Source organism: Typopeltis vanoorti, chromosome 11 (genome assembly GCF_054136105.1).
Source record: "Typopeltis vanoorti isolate ZY-2024b chromosome 11, IOZ_Tvanoo_1.0, whole genome shotgun sequence".
NCBI classification, from domain to species: Eukaryota; Metazoa; Arthropoda; class Arachnida; order Uropygi; family Thelyphonidae; genus Typopeltis; species Typopeltis vanoorti.
The window spans coordinates 127,979,506-128,002,645 of record NC_143559.1 but is presented as its reverse complement, the minus strand read 5'-3'; the positions used below and the strand labels follow the sequence as shown (position 1 = coordinate 128,002,645).

General features: G+C 38.5%; 1 protein-coding gene across 2 annotated transcripts in view; it reads left to right on the top strand.

Annotated features, from left to right (window-relative positions):
• The window catches only part of LOC150102038 (uncharacterized), a 266,372-nt gene that overhangs the window by 161,940 nt on the left and 81,292 nt on the right, over window positions 1-23,140 (top strand). The gene's annotated exons all lie outside the window — the stretch shown is intronic.

Genomic DNA, 23,140 nt, shown 5'->3' with positions numbered 1-23,140 from the left:
ATTTATAAACCATGTTTCATAAGCACATGGGCGTTATTTTAACATCTTTAGTCATACTTTATTGAATTTTTTTTCATAGCATTAAATTGTTATCCAACAAATGTAAAGTAATCAGATGTAATCATAATTAATATCATCAGTGACACCAAACTAGACAGAATTGTTCGGACTCCCCAGAGACGGACAGAAGTGGAAAGAGTTCATTCGGCCTCATCATCATCCACATAGGTGATAGAAGAGAGAAGAATCAGAGAATGCAGGTTCATTCTGGTGTTGTCATTCTCCATTTATTTTCTTCAAGATTGATAATTGCCATAATTTGTTTACCACTTTTTTTGTTATGACATGCACATGGACTTTATTTTATGCTATAGATTTGTGTTTAGGAAAACTCATGGTGCTTTGAAGTATAGATGAAGCTAATACATTCTGTATATAGCTTTACTGAATTTCAAAGAGCGGGAAGTAATTCATGTATTTTTCTCATTTTTTATATATAGAAATAGAAATCAAACCCATATTCATCATTAGTAATGAAAAAATAAAACAAATTTCTTTCTGCCACATTTCATAAGAATGGCTATGACAAAAGCACTGTTATGACTTTTGTTCCATCCATTCATGAAATTGATCATGAATTTTTTGATGATAAAGAGCAGGCCCAGATTCCTCCACAACAGCCTCCCACAGGGCTCAGTGTTGACTCTTCAACATCTACATGTCCGGCATACCACATACCAGCTCAAGCAAATACATGTATGCCGATGACCAAGCGATCCTACACCAGTCTACCTCCTTTGCCAACTTGGAAACAACCTTGAACACAGACCTAAACATCCCGGAAGAGTACTTCAAGCAGTGGCATCTGAAGCCAAATCCAACAAAAGCTGTGTCCGCAGCATTCCACCTAAACAATGCAGAGGCAAATCGATACCTCAGCCTCTTTATGTGGCAAGATGGTAGAACATGAGCCTCACCTGAAATACCTTGGAGTGAGCCTGGACAGAAGCCTAACCTATAAAAGGCATGTCACCACCCTGTCCATCAATATTAAAACGAGAAATAATATAATTTCAATGCTTCTGGAACAACCTGGGATTGTGGGGCAGAAGTCCTAAGGTTGTCTGCACTAGAATTCTCTGCATTCTAGTGCAGCAGAATACTGTGTCCCCCGTCTGGGAAAGAAGTGCGCAGTCACGCACACTAACATCACAGATACCCAGCTAAACTCTACCATGTGCACAATTAGTGGGACACCGAGAAGCACCCCTCTCCCCTGGCTGCCTGTCCTATCCAGCGTTGCTCCAAATATACGGAGAAGACAAGTCTCGATTAAAGAATTTAATAAAGTAATGCGCAACCAGCTCCTGCCCCTGCATCAGACTCTCAAAAATCCACCTAGTCTTCACCTAAAATCAAGATACCCTTTCTGGTCCATGGATGAACTCTTCAGATGCCTTACCATCAACATTTAACATGTAGAGAGACACTCGTCCAACAGTCTCCCAACAAATGGCTTCCTGGTTGAAAATCCCTGTGCTCTCCAGCCTAGTTTTGCTCTTCCTAGGAAGATTTCGTCAACTATCAAAAGGATCAGAACTAAAGGGCAGATGTGGCTACCTACCTACTACACAAATGGAAACTGTCAGACCACCCTTATTGTGAATGTTTCCCCGTAGCGCAGACAATCACTCATATTGTGAACAACTGCCCTAGGCAACAATTTCATAGTAGCCTACAAGACATCCACAACGTGACGGATGAGGCCCTGGATTAGCTTTCTGGACTAGACTAATTCTCTCCTGCACATCGGCTCCATTACAACCAAGTTAGCAAAAATTTTCAAGTAGTGCAAAATCTGATCACATTCCTCCTTGATTATGATTCTTACTTTGTCCAGTGAAACCAAAACGTAGCAACCTTCCTGACGTACCTGAGTATAATTATTGCCTTTGGTGTGACTGCAGTGTTCCATATTACAAACAAACATAAACATTCAAGGAACAGCATATGTTAGAAATATCACATATGGGATGTGAGATGCTTTCAGTAAGGAAATACTGTGAGTAGACACATTACTTGAAATTATAATAACGGAATTAACTCACATAAAATATTATTTATTAGTAGAATTTTTGCCTTAGTGTCACAGGCATCTTCAGTATATGTAAAAAGGCTAAATATTTAAACAAATTCCAAAGGGCACCACCTAAGTAGCTTATGTAAAATAACTAAAAAAGATCATTAAGTTTCCTAACTTATTTAAAACACACACACACACACACATATGTATATATATATAAGGCCTATCGTTGATAGTATTGACTCACCTACATACAGGTTATCAAAATAACTAGCATCATCCTTAAAAGGTTTTGCAGGGAAATCTCCTTACATCAAAAACTCAAAAGACTTTGTCTCTAAATTTAAAAATATAAAACTCAAAAATTCAGATATCATGGTGAGCTTTGACGTGGTAGCACTCTTCACAAACATTCCAACTCAAGAGGTTCTTAATATTTTAAACAACAAGATCTCAAAAAAAAAAAGATGTTTGCTCTGCTATCACATTGTGTTAACTCAGGCTACTTTGAGTTTGAAGAGAAAATTTATAAACAGAATAAGGGATTGGCAGTGGGCAGCCCTCTGAGTTCTCCAATACTAGCCAGCATTTTTTTCGAGGATTTCAAACAAAAGGCAATCTCCTCTGCTACACTTAAGCCTAAAATATGGCTGAAATACATCAATGACATATTCCTTATTTGGGAATACGGTATAGAATATCTTCACACTTTTTTAAATCACTTAAACAACTTCCACCCAGACATCAAATTGACAATAGAAATTGAAGAAAATGGATCTCTGCCTTTTTTTAGATGTCAAACTTACTAAGATGTCTGACTCCATAAAAATCTCGATCTTTAGAAAATCAATGCATACGGATAGATACCTGCATGCATCCTCACACCACTATTCAGCACAAAAGTTGGGAATCATCTCCACTCTTGCACATCGTGCCAGGTCTGTATTGTTAGATGAGGAAGAGATAAAAAATGAACTACAACATCTAAAAAGAACCTTCGCAAATAATAGCTACTCTTCAAAAACTATTAATAAACAACTATACCGCCGTCATCAAAACAACGTAGAAACACAGGACAACCCCAACGATTATATCTCTTTGCCATACATCAGCTTGCTCTCCCAGAAACTAAGAAGAATTTTGAAAAAATTGAACATAAAAATGTACTTTTATACTCTTCCTAAACTCAGATCAATTCTAAGCAAACCCAAACAGGCTCACAACCATCTTCAGTTTCCAGGGGTGTATAAAATCACATGTGACTGCGGGAAGCCATATTATGGGCAAACTGAGAAGTCCATCCTCCTACGTCTCGAGGAACATCAAAGGGACATTGTTTGCAACAGAACCAGAGCAAGCGCCCTCTCAAGCCATGTCCTGTTCTCAGTGAACATGAATAGTGAAAACCACCAACATGAGATAAACTGGACAACAACTTCAAACCTTCATATATGCCACGACGAGGTAGAACGCTGCATAGTCGAGTCCAGGACAATTTTCTAAGGAAATTGTCATCACATAAACAGTAGCCTTAGTTACAATTTACCGGACTCGTTTAGCTCTGCTATCAGATACTGGCACATTTGTGAAGTCACACGCATGCAGATGCCTAACAATAGAACTTTAGCCCGGACTGTAGCTACGATTCAAACTTAACTGGAGTTTTGTTAAAGATACCAAGCAATTTTAAACCTGGTTTTACTCCATTTTTCCCAAGTAAGCAAACAGACACAAATGTCAAGTTTGCACCTGCAAGTGATGCAAGACTAGCTGATCCTACAGGTAGTGCAAGACCAAGGCAACTCGTGGTAGAGGTGGAACAAGCTCCGATCACTAATCTTAATATTTATCCTTAATGCCAAAACACATCTCCAAGAAGGGGATGTATGATGTTTTGTATTAAAGTCAAGGGGCCATTACCCAGACCGGTTTCGACCTTTATTGAGGTCTCATCAGTGGGAGCTAGGCTAGAAATACCAAGATTTAGTAATACAGAGCTTGTAAGTATTTTACCAAAACGAGTTACCATAAGGTGTTTTAACCTTATTAAATAAAAATCTCAGGAGGAGATCTAAATGTAGAAAGTATTTTTACCTTGGGTATAATTATGTTAAAGATACCAAGCAATTTTAAACCTGGTTTTACTCCATTTTTCCCAAGTAAGCAAACAGGTCGAAACCGGTCTGTGTAGTGGCCACTTGCCTTTAATACAAAACATCATACATCCCCTTCTTGGAGATGTGTTTTGGCATTAAGGGTAAATATTAAGATTAGTGATCGGAGCTTGTTCCACCTCTACCACGAGTTGCCTTGGTCTTGCACTACCTGTAGGATCAGCTAGTCTTGCATCACTTGCAGGTGCAAACTTGACATTTGTGTCTGTTTGCTTACTTGGGAAAAATGGAGTAAAACCAGGTTTAAAATTGCTTGGTATCTTTAACATAATTATACCCAAGGTAAAAATACTTTCTACTTAACTGGAGTTTATAGTCGATTTTTTAGTGGTACAATGTTTCTACAAAGAAACATAGTACCACTAAAAAACTGACTTTAATTTTTTATTTTGCTTTCAATGTTCTCATGCCTGAAGAAGTCTGCTTTCTGACGAAACATGTTGTGTGTCAAATAAATTAATCGTTTGTCTAATTCTCGGATTTCAGTCAGTATAAAAAAATATAAATATATATATATATATATATATGTAATATCTAATCACATAAAGGTTACTGTTTATGTGATGAGAGTCCAGGATAATTTCCTTAGAAAATTGTCTTGGACTCGACTATGCGCCGTTCTACCTCGTCGTGGCATGTGTGTGTGGGTGTGTGTGTGTGTGTGTGTGTATATACACGCACACACACATTTAAAAAGTTAGGAGAGATTAGCTGATTTAAAGAGTACTATCTCCCATAAAGGGGATAGACGTAGATCATCTGATCTGTTTAAGTTGGGAGAGTGAAGTAAAGTTTCACATGTTTCTTTATAAAGCCGTTCCATGAGGAACCGACTTTTGTGCTTTGTTCCAATGAACTCTGTCTAGTGTGGATGGCATGCTCTGCAAGTCCAGACTGTTCAGGTTCAAGGTATTGAATATACAATTTGTGTTCTTCTATCCGAATAAAAGCAGATCTTCCCATTTGTCTGAAATAAGATAACCCACAAGAGCAAGGAATTTGGTAGACATCTGGATAACTTAGATGTGGAAGCTTGTCCTTTGGAGAAGTGAGAAAGGTGGCGATTTTTCAAACCATCAGAAAAATCATCACCTATAATTTCAAGTAATATGTCTACTCACGATGTGAGATCCATTGGAGATCTTATGTCATTGTTGTTTTGAGACAAAAAAAAATACTGCAATCCATGGAAATAATAATCAGCCTTCACCATAACGAATGTAAACCTCATAAATTTTCAGACTCTTATTCAACTACTTCAGCTGTGAAAAACAAGACCAATGCATACATGCTCAACAATACTTTTTTTTACAGTAATGCGTTACTGTATTCTAATGTTTTCTTGTGTTTTGAGGAATGTTCTGTGTATGTTTGCACCAGATGAAATCCTTAACAGTAGGATAAAAGCAATTGTGCTTTTTAACTTAGAATGGTTTACTGTTTCTTTTTCAGCTTAATTGGTCATAAAATTCTTAAATGTCTTATTTCTTTATTGAATCTGTATAAGATATCTCATTTGGTATCTCAGGTAAATCATTTTAGGAGCTTAGAGGTATCAACTGGCTACTAGTAAATCTCAGTTGATAAAAGAAAGGAAACAAGGACTGACATTCTAGAGAGATACAGTTTAATACACCATGTTTATGGCATAATGAAATATTATAAATTGAATTTTATTTTGTACTATTTTATTTATAGACGTACTTTAAAAACTTACCTTAAGTCTTAAATTCACACAAATATTGAGGCAGACATAACACTAGACGTTTCATCAATTCTGAAAACAGCTATTACACAGAAAATGAAATAGTATAGAAACTCAAAAAAATACAGAAACATTCTTCTCAAATTATAAGAGACTCAAGTTTTCATACCTCTGATTGGTTAGTAATCAACTGTATGGATTCTGCCATTCTTGTTCTACACAGACCTCCTCGCTAACCTTGTTCACCTTTGGATATCATCCATGGAAAGATATGGAGAATTTCATGTAGTCATTTCTTGATATTTCCAAGGCATTTGATCAAGTCTGGCATTGCAGTCTCCTTTCCAAGCTACCATTCTACCATTTTATGGTCTCCTTTTTACTTTTATTATTATATTGCCAGCTTTCTCTCTGGTAATATAATAATAAAAGACAGATTACTGCAGGGCTCTCTGCTTTCACCTATGCTTTCTCCTATATATCAATGATCTTCTCTAACACCCAGTGCTATTTATACCTTTGCTTATCATGCACTCCATTCTTTCCTTCTGTCATTCACAAAACCTTGAAGTACTTGGATGGGTGAGTACATTCTTCAAGATCTGTGAAGTCAGAAGAGGCAAATGACTAATTCTTGATAAGAAGAGTGGTGTTTACGTCACTAATCTTTCCATCTTGGAGCTGATCTTCCTCTCTCTCTGTTCTATATTTATTCTTTTCTTTTGGTAGCCAGTATCTATCCATTCTGTATAAATGCACTTCCATTTCTCTCTTCCTTGATCTTTTTGTTAACATTGAAATACCCACCTCTCTTCTAATATCTTCCTTTTTTATATGGTCTTTTGTGCATCCTTTAATTGTTCTTAAAAATCTTTTCTGCTACCCATATTTTACTTTCATCTTTTTAATAGTCCATATTTCTGAACCATATAATAGAATTTTTACATTACAGATTTTCTGAAATTTCTGTATTTGTCATATCTTTTAGATATGTTGTTATACAACCTAAACAAAACTGTGTCACCTGTTCTATTATTTTTAACGTTGATGACTATTTGATCTAATATGATCTCGACCTTTAAATGCCATGACTTTTGTTTTCTTTTGATATTTTTAAATTGTATTGTTAGCTTATTTTGTTTAATTTGTAAACTGATTTTTGAAGGTCCTTTTCATTGTTTGGTAATATAATCTGATCATCTGCATACAACATTGTATTGATAAAAGTTCTTCTGTTTAACTGGATATATTGTTTTCCATAAACAAATCAATCTGAACAAACCAAATTTTTGTAAAATTTTTGGTTTGGGTTTTGTTTCAGTTCACAATAATTTTGGTTTTCATTTTATTTCACTATTTTGGTTGAGTGCTGCATGTTTATTAATAGTGTTGTGCATTTTTAATAGTGTAAACAAGTTGACATTTGTAGTGTTTTATTCATTTTGTTTAGTTACAAAATGGATACATCACCAAGAAAGCATTCAAAAATATGTACTCTTTCTCGACACACATCCTTGACTCAAAGACAAATTGCCAATGAGTATGGTGTTGGTTTGGGTACTGTTAATTCAATTTTAAAAAGGGTTAGAGAGACAGGTATCTTTTCTCCTGGAAAAAAAAAAAAAAGATTGTTTACTAGTTAGGAAAAGCCAAATGAAGCAAAGGTAGTCTGCTGTAGACTTAAATAAAGAATTCGCAGCTAGTGAGATTAATGTTTCTGACATGACAGCCTGCCGAATATTGTTGGAAGCCCACAGACCAAAAAAGAAAACTGCTGATGAAGGCTATGCAGAAAAAGAGGGCTCCAGTCGGCAGAAGTGTACAATGATTGGATTGTTGCGAAGTGGATGGTAACATTCTTAGATGAGAGCCATTTCTTTGTCCAACACCCTATGTTCACAAATCATCAGCTGAGAAGACTCCTTCCATTTTTATCCCACAATGTCATTCTTCCACAATCATTTCTCCTCCTACTGGCCACATAGCTAAAAAATGCCCTATGGTTTATCTTTGGATCTTAGCACCAGTCTCTTCTCATATTCCAGTTTCTCTTTCCTTACGATATTAGTCACTCTCTTGGCCTGCATCTTATATTCTTCATGCATCTGCTCTCCACCCATCTCCTTATATCTCTTTCTTAACCTCTTTTTCACCTGCATATTGTTTGTCATCCACTTTACACCAAATTGTGTCCTCTTCTTCAGTCGTGGAATACAGCTTGCTATTGCTGCCAACAAATATTCCTTCACAATTTTCCACACACTAATGATATCCCAGCCTTCCAATATTGCCATACATGGAACTGCCCCAAGGTGATATCTAAGACTATTATAAATACCTGCCTTATAATTCCACATACGTTCCCTTTTCTTTGATACTCCTGCATGTCTATTCATCATCCAAGTCAAAACCACATGGTCACTCTCTCCAACAGGGGGAGGAGATGTCATCTCAGTTATTATCAGTTCTTCTGATGCTGTGATCAAATCCAAAGCTCTTGAACTTCTTGTTCCCCTTTTCACATCTTGCCTAAGACATCTGTCCCTCAGGAATTCCAGAAATTCCATTCCCTTATTACTATGTGCATTTTCCTCAACTAACACTGCTGTAGTTAAAATCTCCCATAACAATCCTTCTTGCACTTGCCAAGCTCAACTGCCTAAACCCTCTGTGCTTCTTGGCTTGTAGCAACATCCCACTAAATATCCTGTCTTGCTCACCTCTCCCTCACACCATATGCTTTCAAAACCATTAGTGCCACTGCCTTCCAAAGCCTCCACTCTTAGAAGATATATGTCATGATGAAAATGCTGTGCCCTGCTACTTCTATTCCTGTTATTATATCATCTTCTGTCAACATGCCTCAGAGATCCCAGTAATCTTTGGCCAGGCTGATGCTAATAATGCCACCAATACATCTCCTTTAATCCAGATATTAGTATAAAGGCATTAGTATAAAGCATAAAAATGTCACTGTTTCTATACATATCATTATCTCCTCCAGACTCCACTGAACTCAGTGTTACCTGATGTCATCCCCTCTTTTCCCTAAGTACCCATTCCCACAAGAGGCCAACCCTGCTACCATCCACCCTGGGAATTCTAGTTTCCTGCATTGATGCACCAACTCATTCAGAAAACAGCAACCTCTCCAGATGCCTATGTCTTTCCTCGTTCAAATGCAAGTGGTCTCTCGCATACAGCTCAAAAGTCCTCAAATGACCTCCAAGCATCCACATATTCTAATCCTCTCTTCTGATACCTTCTGGCTATTATGCTATTCATTATTACTACTCTTCTGCTCAGCTCGTCTATCATACCTGGGTAACACACACACGCACTATCTTTCCTCTCTGCGTTTTCTTTTGTACAACCTCAAGCATGAATTTGAGCTCTCTCGCCACCCAATTTACACTGCCTCTCAATTCATTCGTGCCCAACATCACAATCATCTCATTCGCGCTTTCACCCTGCTTAATTGCCATAGCTACACTTTCTTTCGTTCCTCCAGGCAAACACTCCTCTGACATCCTATCTTGCACACCATTGATCATCGAGTCGCCATACATCATATCTCTTACCACTCTGTTCCTTGATTGCTCACCTGCATCCCTCACTCACTCTCTCTCTTTCTCCTGTAACCCTTTGTATCTGTGTTTCCCCTACTTACTTGCTGTCCTGGCATCACTCTATTCCTAGTTCCAGCATATCAGAATGGATATAGGGTTGGTGAGATGGATAGGAGGGTGGTTGATGGAGAGATATCAGAGAGTGGTTTATTCAGGAGTAGAGTCCAAAAGACGGCCTGTGACTAGTGGTGTGCCAGAGGGTTCTGTTCTTGGACCACTATTGTTTAATTTGTTCATTAACAATATAGGAAAGGATCTGAGAAGAACTGTGCATCTGTTTGCAGATGATGCAAAGTTAGGTGGAGCGATAGTGAATGCTCAGGATGTCAAAATTTTGCAGGATTATTTGAATAGTTTCGAGGACTGGGCTAAGGAGAATGGATGTCAATTTAATGTGAAAAAATGTAAGGTTTTTGCATTTTGGGGTGACAAGATTAGCAGCAGTATATCACATTAGTGGAACTGTACTCCAGGAGATTGATGAGGCCAGGGATTTGGGAGTGTTGGTGAATAGGGAGCTGAAGTTTAGGGGACACATAGCAAAAGTGGCAAAATCAGCTCATCAGATCACTTGGTTGCTGAAAAACACTTTAATGAGCAGAGACAAACAGGTTATTGTTCCTCTGTATCGAACCTTGATAAGACCCCATCTAGACTACTGTGCCCAGATATGGGTGGCAGGGTTTCTTCTCGATGGGGAGGGGTGGAGAGGATCCAGAGACGAGTAACCAAGATAATAGCAGGACGATGGAATGAACCTTATGAGAACAGGTTGAAGATTTGTGGGCTGCAGAAATTCGTTGATAGGCGGAAAACGGGTGATATGATTGAGACATTCAAATTACTGAAGTTTCTATAAGATTAATTCAGAAGATATTTTTGAGAATAGGACTGGTAGTGGGAGGACTAGGGGCCATCCCACTATCAGTCCCACCATCCACCTATCAGTGGAAACTTGGTAAGAGTGTGGTTAGCAAGGGTGTTAGAACTAGGCTTTTTACTTAGAGAGTGGTAAATGAGTGGAGTCTGCCAGACTCTGTTGTGGGTGCCATGACTGTACATGAGTTCAAGGTGAAGTATGATTGATACTGTGTGAATGTTGAATAGTTGTTCTTGACATGATTTTGGGCTTCCCTCGATGAGTCTAAGGACTCCTTGGAGCTGCCCGTAATAATAATAAAAATAATAAAGATAGTTGCATTAGTGAAACATGCTATGAGAATCACGTATGGTAAATGGGATCAAGCGTAATGGGCATACTATTCTTAGTAATGACAGAAGAAATAGGAGAGGAGGGGGAGTCCTACTAATGATATCAGATGAAATAAGTTCAGCTAGGGTAGAAACAAAAGAAAACAATGTCCCATGTAGCGGTGAGTTTTTGTCTATCTGTTGTGAAGTGGAGGTTAACAGAATGAAATATATGCTGGGGTGTTGCTACAGACCTGGCGGCTCAATTGCAGGGGAAGAAGAAATGCTTTACCAATTTAGCCTTATAGGTACTAAACAAATGATCATTATGAGTGACTTCAATTTTCCAAACATTGATTGGGTAGAAGAGAAATCTCGTGATAAGAAAGAACAGGGATTTATTGAATTGTTGCGAGACAACTTTCGCAAGCAGAATATGAAAGAAGGATCTCGAGGTCAAAGAGTGTTCGATTTCTCATAGCATCAGAAGGGATCTCTGTCATGAATATGGCTATTTTACCACCAATTGACAGTGATCATGATGTACTTTCTTGGGAAGTATCTACTTGTATTGAAACTCCGATTAAAACAGGCTCCATACTGAACTACAAAGCTGGAAATTATGATCGACTTAGAAGAATACTATCTTTTGTCCCATGGTATCAGTTACTGAATAGAAAAAATGTCAGCAATTCATGGAAATCTTTGAAAAAGTGCTTAAATGAGACGGTATCTCAATGTATCCCTAGTGTTCGAAGAATTAATAGGTTGGGAATGAAATGGATGTGTAGCCTTATTAAGCAAGACATCCACAAGAAGAAGATGATGTGGAAATAATATTGTGAGAATAAGAGTGAAAGGAGTTATGAAATATATAAAGCTCATGCCAGAAAAGTAACAAGTATTGTGAGAAAAGCTGAAACGGAGTATGAAAAGAATTGGCCATGCAAGCTAAAGGAAATCCAAAAGAATTTTATCGTTATCCCGCAAGCAAAAGAAAGAAAGAATGTGGAAGAATAACTTTATTGAATGCAGATGGTACACAAGTGTCAGAAGCTAAAGTGATTGTTCAGTTAATGAGTGCTCACTTTGCTAAGATATATCAACCAGGCATATGTAGCATGGTGCACAGTGCTACTGCTACGTTGGATGAAGAGTTAGAGGTTCATGAAAATGAGGTTGAAGATCTCTTGCATTACCTGGATAAGAATTTGTCAATATGGACAGATGGAACATCAGCCCATTTTCTAAAGGAATGTTCAACTGAATTGGCTAGGTCTTTCACACATTCATATAACTTGAGTCTCAGTTCAGGAATCGATACCACAGGAATGTATGATAGTTCCGTTCACAAGGGTGGTGCAAAAACGGATGTGTCTAACTACCGACCTATTAGTATCTCTGGTGTGGTAGTGAAGATGTTAGAGAAGTTGGTATGAACTCGCATACAGAAATGGGTTAACAAGCATTCTATACTCTGAAGGGAACAGCATGGGCTTATTAAAGGAAGGTCATGTTTTAGCAATTTGCTCATATTTTATAACGATGTTATGCCCGAGTTGGATAAAGGGAATGGATACACTATGATAATGTTGGATTTTTCTAAAGCATTTGATAGGATACCACACGATAAGCTGTTGCATAAACTGGAGAATATGGGTTGGAATGTAATCTACTGGCTTGGATCACGGAATGGTTGACAGACAGATATCAAGTTTATATATTTAAGTTTCTTCGCTTGCAATAACTCATCAGATGAATGCTCCGACTCTTATAGGCCGGAGCCAGGAAACTCATAGAGTGTGATTCCAGATGTCTGTGTCTTGTTTGGAGGTGATCCTGCCACCTGTCCCAGTGGCGTCCTCAGGAAGAAAGTTAAAAGAAAGGACTATCATCAACCCATTTCTTCAAGTTCTCATCATGCATGTTCTGGCGGTCAAGGAGTTCCAAATCTCAGACACTTCGTGCGTATGTCAGGTCTGCAATGGTGCATTCTCCACCACAGTCGGCCTTGGCATGCATCGCATCTCGAAACATCCAGCCGAAGCCAACACTGCAGTGAGAACTGAGCACGTCAAAGCACGTTGGACTGCCGAAGTCGAAAAGATCCTCGCTGCTCATGAGATCGAGTTGACGGCTCGAGGGATAAAGAAAATCAAAGAGGCTTTATTTAAGGTGTTGCCATTAAGATCTTTGGATGCCATCAAGTGTCATAGATGGAAAGCCAATTACAAAGTTTAGTTCAAGAATTGGCAGACCATCCGCCACAGGTAGGAACAGGTAACATCTCTGTATCTCCTGTCCCTGCCTCTCCATCTTCCAGCCACCATCCTGCTGTGAAGAAGAGGCTTTGATTCTCAGACTGACATCATCCCTCAATGATCCTCCTCTTTCCAAATATAACCATCAAATTCTTAATCTCTCATCCAGACTCACCTTCTGGGAATGGATATCACAGATCAGTTAAATAACTACCTCCATACTGAATTCTCCGAACACTTGATGACTCATCAGCATCAGCCTACGTCTCATTCTACAATGACTTTGTCAAATAGGAAGCAGAGGAAGAGGGCCTATGCAGCTATGCAGGCCCTCTATACAAAGAATAGAGGGCATTGTGCTAAAACCATCCTTGATGGTGCTTCCCCTCTACCTCTAGCAAACTTGCATGATTTTGTTAGATTCTGGAGTACAGTCCTTTCTGCTCCACTTCCCTGATGATGACCGTGCTACGATATTGAGGTCTATTCCTGCCCTTCAAATATATATGCCTGTCTCCATCCAGGAGATCAAAGCAGCTCTTCCATCCAATTTCTCTGCCTCCGGACCTGATAGCTTTTCTGTGTCTAGGCTTCGGAATGTGTTCCTGAAGATTCTTTAAGACTTATTGAACATTCTCCTTTCCAGTAAAGCAATACTACCATACCTACGTGCTTCAGGAACTATCTTCATTCCAAAGAAAGAAACTTCAAGCTGTGCATCAGACTTTAGACCTATTACCATCTCCCCTGTGATACTTAGACTGTATCATAAAATCTTAGTTAAACGACTTCAGCAACATATACAGCATGATTATAGACAGAGAGCTTTTGTCCCTTCTGATGACTGTGCTGAGAATGTATATCTTCTTTCTTCTCTTCTCTCTGATTCCTGCCGACGCCTTAAGCCTCTATATATGGCATTGCTGGACCTCCAAAAGACCTTTGATAGCTTCTCCCTTCCTGCTCTCCTTCAAGTGCTGTCTATTGCTGAATGTCCAGAACCCTTTCTTTCCTATGTTACAGAGCTATACTTGGGGGGCTCCATCGCTATCACTACAGGATCCTGTGCGACTTCTATTCCCACAGTGCAGGGTGTTCGCCACGATGATCCTCTATCTCCCCTTTTCTTTAACTGCGTCATAGGTGAGTTTCTTCACTCTCTTCCTAGCCATATAGGCTACTCTCTAGGCGCCTCTTCCTTTAATGCTATGGCCTTTGCTGATGATTTTATTCTCGTAGCCTCTACTAAGGTAAACTTGCAGGAACTCCTTATCCGGGCAGTTGACTTTCTCTCAATTCAAGGCCTTTCTATTAATGTAGAGAAGTCCTGCTCTTTAGTTCTTGTCCCTCTGGTTGTGACATGAAGCTTAAGGTCGAGACTATAGAGTCCCCCCCCCCCCTGCACAGGAGGCCGTTGCATGCTTTGACCATCCTGAAAGAGTGGAGATACCTTGGTATCATATTCACCCCAAAGGGAAGGTCTTCTGTCCCTTCTATCATAGAAGCTGGGATCGCTTCTTTGAGGAAAGCTCTTCTCAAGCCCCAGCAAAGACTGTTTCTCCTTTCCCACTATTTCCTACCTCACTTTTACCACAAGTTGGTGCTTAGTAGGACATATATCTTGGTACTGTCCCATTCAGCTGTGAGATCATGGCTCCGACTGCTGCCTGGCATCCCTACTGCATATTTCCACGCCAGGGTGAAGGACAGCGGGCTCAAGGTTCCATCACTTAGATGGTTGATCCCACGCCTTTGACTGTCGCGAAATTAGAACTATCTTCTTCCCCTATCTGCAGAGAAGCTTTCTGTAGCCCATTAATACAAGAAGGCTTTAGGCGGACTAAAGGCTGGTCCCATTATCAAGGTACCTTAATTGAGTCAACACCTGCAGAACTCAAGAGATGGGCATCTCTGCTGCACTCTTCTGTAGATGGTGCTCCTTTAAAAGAGTCGTATCTAGTGCCTCCCCAGCATGTTTGGGTAAGGGATGGCACCAGACTTCTCCCTGGGTTTGATTATATTGACCTTATCAGGATGAGGATCAATGCCCTGCCCACTCAAGCCTGCACAGCTCAATGGGGTAGTGACGACTCAAACTGTAGGGCTGGCTGCCACTACAGTGAGACATGTCTCATATAGTCCAGTGTTGCGTCCTCTCCCAAGGGGGCCGTGTGCGGAGGTATGACACCATGGTCTCCATTCTGAACAACCGCTTTAAGAACAAAGGTGGAGACTGCAGTGGAACCACATTATAGGACCTCTACAGGTTTACGTAATCCCACGGAGGTAAGATACGTGGAAAAGCATGGGGCAACTCCGAGGTTTACCAGTTCCACCATTTCTTTACATGGTGTATGGAGCTCAGATAGTTATAAAGACTTGAAATAGCTTGGACTTACACAGAAGGATATAAAAGTTCTTTCCTCGAGGGCCCTACATGGCACACTGGTGGCATGGTGTTGCCAACAGAGAATGACTACAATGATAACTAGAACAGGCATAGGGTAAAACACTTGTAAAGGCTTAGGCCTATATCAAGTCTGGACGAGTTGTCTGGATATGATGTAAGGGTAGTACTGCCCATAACCAGTACAAAGATTAATAATTTAAAAAAAATAATAGATAAATAACCAGTGGTGTACCTCAGTGTTCAGTCCTTGGGCCATTATTGTTCTGGATGTGATGTAACGGTAGTACTGCCCATAACCAGTACAAAGATTAATAATTAAAAAAAATAAATAAATAACCAGTGGTGTAACTCAGTGTTCAGTCCTTGGGCCATTATTGTTCAACCTATTCATTAATGACATCGAGCAGGGTCTATCATCAGATTTGCAATCAATTGTTTGCTGATGATGCGAAGATAGGCAGGGCAATCAGGGATGCTACTGATATTCAGCAATTACAAAATGATTTGAATAGACTGGAAATCTGGGCAAACGAAAATGTCCTTCAGTTTAACGTTAATAAGTGTAAAGTTATGCACTTTGGCGTGATTAGAGTTCCAGCAGCATATTATATTAGTAGTATTATGCTACAAGAAACTGAAGATGCAAGGGATCTTGGTGTATTGGTGGATAAGAATTTAAAGTTCAAAGGTCACATAGCAAAAGTTGCAAATACAGTCAGAGGATAATTGCTATGTTGAAGCGAACCTTGACTTGTAAGGATAAGGAAGTAATTTTGCCTCTTTATAAGGTTTTGATAAGACCACACCTCGATTACTATGTGCAGATTTGGTCTCCTGGGTTCCAACAGGATAAAGAAGCTGTGGAAAGGGTGCAAAGAAGAGATCCCTTGCATCTTCAGAAACTGAAGATGCAAGGGATTATGGAATTTAGATTATGAGGACAGATTGTGAATATGTGGATTGCAGACTGGTTAACAGCAGAAAGAAGGGTGATATGATAGAGTAAACTATAAACTTTTGAATGGGTGAAATGTTTCGTTATATGGAAGGTGGGGAGAGAACACAGGGCATCCATGGAAGTTAAGGTTGTTCTCAGTCAAGAAAGGGGTAAGAGCTAGGATTTTCTTCCAGAGAGCAATGAGTGAGTAGAATAATTTGCCCTTCAGGGTAGTGAGAGCATCTAGTGTAAATGAATTTAAGGGAAGGTATATATCGGTTGGGTAATTTACAGCCTCCCTTGATGAGTCCTTGCTCCCTGGAGGTCTCAGATAATAATTGGTTCTATATCAATACCAATTTCTTTATTATTATTTTCTATTAATAATTTTGGATCATACCATAAATTTTTATGTTCTATCCATTGTTATTCCTGTATTATGTTGATTTGTGCTGTATTTCCTTCTTCATTATTTAATTTACTCACTTTCTCTTCTCTATGTATATCTTCTATTTTATTAATAAATATAATATCTCAAGAATCTTGGTGGGCTTTCCTTATTATGGTTTTAGCTTTATTTCTTTTGTTTTTAAAGTGATTTATATGTTACTTGTTTTTCTTTTTAAAATTTTGTTTCTTTCCAAGTAATTAAGAGGCTGCCTTATGAATTATCTGTATTAGTTTTCCATTCTTATACTTCAATAATTTTAGCCTCTTTTAGGTTATCTCCTAATTGTGATTTACATAGCATCGTAATGCATTCTTCTTATAATAGGCATACTTTGTGTCCCTTTTTTTTTTTTTTTCATTTAGTTAGTATTTCTATTTTAGAAACTGCTGAATAATGATCTGAAAATATTTCATTTCCTCTGTAAACAGATACATTTCTTATATGTGGAGCTAGTTTCAGATTAGTATGATATAGTCAGTTATAGATTTTGTTTCTCTACCATCCCAAGTATGTATATATATATATATATATATATTTAGAAAAAACAAAATTTTTAAATTGTTGAACTGCAGAAGTCTTCTTGACCGGTGTTATTTATGCAGATGTCTCCATATTTACCTAAAACATTTGGAATTGGATTATTTCCAACTCTAGCATTAAGATCTCCTGCTACTAATATAGTGATTTTATTATATATATGTAATCTGGTTTTATAGTTCCTCTTAAAGCTGTTCAGAATTCTCTTTTCTACCTTATTCAGGGCATAGGCTCCTGTGATATTTAACTAGCTTCTGTTTGTTTTTAATTTAACTGTTATAATTTGATCACTTACAAAATTGTATTCTATTTTTCCCTTTATTATCAGTTAAAATGGTCACTCCACTCCAAGCTCTGATATGTTCAGAATTCTCAGACTATGTTGGTCTACTCTAATATATAACATAGTATAACCGTCTGTATTTTTTGTTCCCTCTATCTATATCCTTTTGTTTGTGAATTTCTTTTTTGTTTATGTTGTCACAGCTATATTAATATTTTTGGTTTAATTGTTTTACTAATTCTAATTCCTTTGTTATTATACTTCTTGCATTCCACATAGCTACTTTTAAAATGTCCAAGATTACCTTTATCCTTTCCCAGTCGTAATCTGTTATTTCTGTCCAATGAATTTCCAGGAAGTTTTTTCACTTGGCTATGCTACCAATTATATATTTGGTTTAATCCTTTATCCAAGTGTAAGCAAACAAAATTTGTGCCTGAAGTATTTTCAGGACTGGGGCAACTCGTGGCAAAGGTGATATAACTTCTCATCACTTGCCTTAGGATCCCATAATGAAAACCACATCACCTTGCAGACATGTATAATGCTTTGCAGTAAGGGAAGGGTCACTACCCAGACTGGTTTCAACCTTTATTGAGGTCTCATCAGTGGGAGCCAGACCCAGAGATGGTGATATTAAGGTGGAAGTAATGGAGAAGTCATGTTTCCATATATGAGTTATTAAAATTCTCTAGATTAGAGATAAGTTGATGGATAAGTTACTGTCTCCCACTGATGAGACCACCTTTGCCACGAGTTGCCTCAGTCCTGAAAATACTTCAGGCAAAAACTTTGTTTGCTTACACTTAGATAAATGATTAAACCAAATATATAATTGGTAGCATAGCCAAGTGAAAAAACTTCCATCAACTTATCTCTAATCCAGAGAACTTTAATAATAAGGTTTGACACCTTTTGGCAACTCGTATATGGAAATATGACTTCTCCATTATTTCCACCTTAGTATCACCACCTCTGGGTCTGGCTCCCACTGATAAGACCTCAATAAAGGTTGGAACCAGTCTGGGTAGTGACCCTTCCCTTATTGCATATCATTATACATATGCACAAGGAGATGTGCTTTGCATTATGGGATACTAAGGCAAGCGATGAGAAGTTATACCACCTTTGCCACAAGTTGCCCCAGTCCTGAAAATACTTCAGGCGCAAACTCTGTTTGCTTACACTTGGATAAAGGATTAAACCAAATATAATTAATGAATTTTCCAGTTTGAAGCATCTGCGTTAGAGATATTTACTTGGTAAGGTAACCAACCAGCCTTACGCAAAATCCTCAAACTGGAGGACCGGGTTATTTCTTAGTCTAACACCTACTTTTGACCTGTCAATGATTGAGAGGTTCTACCAGTAGCTTAGCTACTGCTGGTATAGCTCTTGAGGTCATTGGTGCATGCAGGCTTCCTTACCACATTGAGGTGAAGCTTTCATTAAAGGTGGGAAAACATAATTTAGTAAATTTTAATACTACCAAAACATAATCCCACCTTATTTCATGGAAGAAAGATGTTCCTCACTCTCCCTCACCTTTGATGACCTTACTCACTAACTAACCAAGTCAGTTTCCTCTCTTGGACTGACTTTCCATGGCATAAACATATCATGTCCATAGCCTCTTCAGCCTATAAAAATCTTAGTATCCTTTTTTTTTATTCTAAACATTACTTGTCTTCTGCTTAATCCTAATGCTATAAATCCCAAATCTGTGACCCTTAAAATATTCTTCTTACATCTGGGGTGGTGCCCCAAAGAACTCTCTCAGAATGTTATATTGTCTCCAGAAGAGCTATTCACTTAATACATGACTAATCACTTAGCCATACATTCTCTGTTTCTGCATTGCTTATTTTTTTTTTTTTTCTATAGGTGTTTTCATGGATACTGCTCCCCTGAACTGTCTACCATTATTCCTCCGCTTCCCTCTAATCATGTATGGACATTTGCAGATGATGGTCCACATCCACATATTGTTTGGCTGTAGACTCTCCATACTAACTTCTCATTCCATTATAAGTTTTGAAACCTTTTGTGTAGGGGATTTATTTTTTTTAAGTTACTGTTGATAGTTTTCTGACCTGCAGGCTATGTGTTTGAATCTTATTATTGGTACAGACATTTAAAATTTTGTGATTAGATATGTCATTTTTTTTATTGTCTACTGCAAGGAAAGTCAGATTACAACCATGCTTATTTGAAGGTCAGAATGGCTTCATGGAAAAAATACCATGTTTAGTCAGAAGTAGGATTTCTGGATGTTTGGGGGGGGGGATCTCGCACACCACTTGAAACTAAATGTAAGCAGCTTTCATTTCCTTGATGATACATTTTTTTGTGTGTAACTAGAATGCTTCATTGTCCAACTTAGTTGGCTATTAGAAAAGCTAAGAGAACTTTTAAAGAATTGAAAGTGCCTCTTTGCCTACTCTAATTTTTTAGGTTAGATGAGACAATTTAATTAGTTAATGTCCAAAACACTGAAGCTTCTTTGTTTAAACAGTTTATAAAAATCTACCACTTCATCCTCGAAAATGTGATCAAATAGTAACTCATTCAATAATTTTAATAGCAATTCTCAGTCTTTTAACTATCAGGACCTTTTTAATTTTTTTTTCCCATACTTTGCCGTAGTTTTAGTACTAGTTTTCCTATTAGGTAGCATGTCTTTTATTAAATTAAGTTGCAGATAATATAGTTTAGCTTTTAGTATGTGGGACAGCTTCATATTTTAAAGTATATTTTAAAGGTTTTGACTTGGAAAATGAATAGACATGCAGGAGTATCAAAGAGACGGGAACTTATGTGGAATTATAATGCAGGTGATTATAATAGTCTTAGACGTCAACTTTGGGAAGTTTCATGGAGGGAGGAATTGGAAGGCCGGGATATCGTTAGTGCATGGGAAATTGTGAAAGAATATTTGTTAGCAGCAATGGTAAGTTGTATTCTACGAGTGAAGAAGAGGACACAATTTGGAGTAAAGTGGATGAAAAACAATATTAAACAGGAATTGCATGAGAAAAAGAGGCTATGGAAGAGATATAAGGAGACAGGTGAAGAGAGGATGCGTGAGGAATATAAGACACAGGCCAGAAGAGTGACTAGTGTGGTAAGGAAAGCGAAACCGGAATATGAGAGGAGATTAGCCCTAAGATCCAAAGAAAATCCAAGGGAATTTTTTAGTTATGTGGCCAATAGGGGGAGAAATGACTGTGGAAGAATGATATTGTGGGATAAAAATGTGAATAGAGTGACTGATGCAGAGGATATAGTGGAATTGTTCAATGACCACTTGATTGGAGTATTTCATCCTGGAGGTGTCAGTTTTAATGCTAGAGGGATTAGTCAGGTTTGAGGTTTAGAGGTACAGGAGGAGAGTATGTTTCAGATACTGAGAACTCTGGATGTCAATAAAGCTTTGGGACTGGATGGTATTTCACCACGAGTTTTGAGAGAATGTGCTAGGGAACTGACAGTGCCTCTAACCTGGCTTTTCAATGAAAGTCTGGCTTTGGCAAAGGTGCCCAGGGAATGGAAGGAAGGTAAGATAGTGCCATTGCATAAGGGTGGTAACAGACTGGAAGTGTCTAATTATAGACCAGTCTGTGTGTCGTCAGTAGTTGTTAAGATCTTGGAGAAAGTAGTGAGGAACCGTATACAGTACTGGGCAGATGAGGGTAATGTCATCTGTGAGAGTCAACATGGATTTGTGAAAGGGTGCTCTTGTTTTAGCAATATGCTAGCCTTTTATAATAAAGTTATAAGAACATTAGATGAGGGAAAGGCATATACTGCAATTTTCTTAGACTTAGCAAAGGCATTTGACAGGGTGCCACATGATAAGCTGATATTTAAGTTGCAACACAGGCGTCTGGATGTCAGATGGATCAACTGGATTCAGGATTGGCTGTCTGATAGGTATCAGAGAGTTGTGTATGGTGGAGCAGTTTCAAGGAGACAGAGGGTTACAAGTGGGGTCCCACAGGGCTCAGTACTAGGACCTATATTGTTTAACCTTTCTATCAATGACATTGCCAGTGGATCGCAAGGTGATATTCAGTTGTTTGCGGATGATGCGAAGCTGGGAAGGATTATTGGTAATAGTGCAGATGTGGTAGCCCTGCAAGAGGATTTGAATAAGCTAGATAGATGGGCAAATGAATGGGGGTGTCAGTTTAATGCAGCAAAATGTAAGGTACTGAGGTTTGGGAAACATCGATGGGATGCTGCATACTCTATGGGAGGAGTTATAGTGGAGGAAGTTGGGGAAACAAGAGATCTGGGGTTGATGATTGATAGAAACCTGAAATTTAGGGGACATATTGCAAAGGTGGTGAAGGTAACACAGAGGATTGCTGCAATTATGAGCAGGACACTGACCTGCAGAGATAAAAGGGTTATCATTCTGTTGTATAAGTCTCTGATCAGACTACACTTACTATTGTTCTCAGATTTGGTCCCCAGGATTTGAAGGGGATAAATTAACTGTGGAAAGGATACAAAGGCGGATAACAAAAAAAGGTGTCGGGACTGTACAATGTTAGTTATGAGGGGGTGTGCACTGCAGAGTTTGGTGGATAGAAGAAGGAGAGGTGATATGATTGAGACTTTTAAACTGTTGAGAGGTGGTTACAGGGTTGACACTGGGGAGTTCTTTCACTTGGTTGAACAGCAGGAAGGAACGATGACAAGAGGCCATCCCTGGAAGTTACGAAAGGAAACTGTGAGAAAGAGGGTGAGGAGTGGTTTCTTTGCATGGAGGGTGGTTGAGCCGTGGAATGCATTGCCTGATAGAGTGGTGAGAGCGAGAATGGTCAATGAGTTTAAGGAGTGGTATGATAGACTGTGTTTCTTAAGGGGGGGGGGGGGGGACCTCCCCTCGATGAGTCTTGACAGACTTTATGTTCTTAGGAAGGACCTCCCGTGATGAGTCTTTTGACTCCATGGAGGCCTGAATAATAATAATAATAATAAAGAAAATGGAAAATTGCAACCAAGGATTAAGATGGCTAGCTATTTCATCTTCTAAATTATTTGACTAGACCATGCACTAAAATTCCTATACCTACAATAAATCATTTTTGTTATAGATACAGGATATGACTTTAATGGATGCTAACCGTTCCATGAATATCAAGTAGTTTGATCCAGCAGTACAGTACAGCTTTCTGTTCCATTAAATTTTTCTCAAGGAACTGAGAATTCTCGTAGACAGGCTTATACGTTGGTTATGCATTACTAAATCACTTAAGGAATTGACAATGTAGATACGAATATAAATTAAATTACACTTTAATAAATATTTCCGATATTTCAGCAACGTCACATTGCCAACTTACAAAAAAGGCATGTGCACATAGGCACTGCAATACAGTAACTGAGAATGAAGTGATGAAGCTATTGTTCTCCTAAAAGTCCTGATGGTTCCCCCTAGCGGACTAAGTAAGTGTTCTTGGCCGTTGGG